Source organism: Lucilia cuprina, chromosome 3, assembly GCF_022045245.1.
Source record: "Lucilia cuprina isolate Lc7/37 chromosome 3, ASM2204524v1, whole genome shotgun sequence".
Taxonomy (NCBI): Eukaryota; Metazoa; Arthropoda; class Insecta; order Diptera; family Calliphoridae; genus Lucilia; species Lucilia cuprina.
In genome coordinates this window covers 66,315,217-66,316,837 of record NC_060951.1, presented here as the reverse complement: position 1 = coordinate 66,316,837, position 1,621 = coordinate 66,315,217, and positions in this window count along the sequence as shown.

Sequence of the window (1,621 nt, the reverse complement as noted above, 5' to 3'; positions counted from 1 at the left end):
TTTATCATTGAGTACATTTTTTACGCTTTTCTTTTTAACTATTGTCAAAAATGACGAATTACATGCTAAATTTTGGATTCAAGCCAAATTGAGTTGTATAACGTTTTCATAATCCAAACGAGTATGATGCAGTGACAAATTATACAATTACATCACAAACTCCTAACAGTATGTTCCGTCGCATGGTAACGTTAATATCTTTTCGCACAAAAACGGAAAAAGTTGCAGCGCCATATTCAGCTGAGCCGAATCTTAAATACCCTCCATTGTTATTAAAATCAATTTAACTATATAATTATTGGGTAACTCAACAAAAGTTTTTTTTACGTCGTGAGGGTACTAACTTTTATACATGTGTGGAACTAATTTTGACTAGCTCCAGAAAAACTTATATTAAGTGATTTTCAGATGTGGATCTCGTATGGATGATTTGATTTATTATGGAATTTATTAAAAATTAGGAGAATGATTTGTATATTTACAAACATATTACTGTCGAGCTTTATGCAAACGCCAATATTTATAGTGAACTAAATACATTTAAGTGATTTTTGAAACGATATGGATGAATGATATACACAGAACATACTCATGTCGAATTTTATCCAAATATCATTTAATTCATTAATTTTTAACATATACATACGCATTTATGTCGTATTTATTTATCCCGAAAACTTTAATTGTAAATGTGCGTTTAATTAATTTTTGGAACTAGTTCTTATATGTAGTGGATTTTTTATGGGAGCCAAACAAATAACGGGCGTATCTGAAATAAAATTCGGAGAGTGATTCACATGTACACAAAACATATTTGTGTCGAACTTTATTATTAAAAGAAATATATTCGTATATGTGATTTTCGGAAGTGTGATTTTATGGGAGCTATGACTATTAACGGTCTTATACGAAAAAAAACATATTTCTGTTGAACCGTATCAAGATAGCTGAATTTTATAATGAAATATGTGCGTTTAAATGCATACAAAACATATCAAGTCGAATTTTATCCATATAACTTTATAATTCGATGAAATATATGCGTTTAAATGATTTTGGAAGTGAATCTTATATGGAAGATATGACCAATAATGGACCGATCCGGAAAAAATTTGTAGGGTTATTCATATATAGACAAAACGAATTTTATCAAAATAGCTTAGTTAATTATTGAAATACGTGCGTTTAAGTGATTTTCGGAGGCGGAGCTAAAACCAATAGTCTACCGATACAAATCTGCTTTCGTAGTATAATTTCTGTTCATATCATTTTCACATGTACCAAACTTTGTGTTTATACCAATATATTTAAGGGAGTTATTAACGATAAACTAATTTCTGGGAATATGTACCTTTGTATGAGGCTATGATAAATTTTAAATCAATTGTTATGATTTTTAACAAACTTGATCCCTGGCAGAAAAAATATTGTGTGGCAAAATTCATCGAATTATCTTTTGTAGTTTCTGAGAAAACTGCTTAAGAATAACGAAAAAGCTTATTTTTTTGAAGTAGTCTTAAATTTTTACTCATATCCTTAACGTAAGCTTGTTTTAGGCAGATAGACGAACATAGCTAACTCAACTTCTAAGCACCTAAGATCTAAGAAGAATATTTCTAGG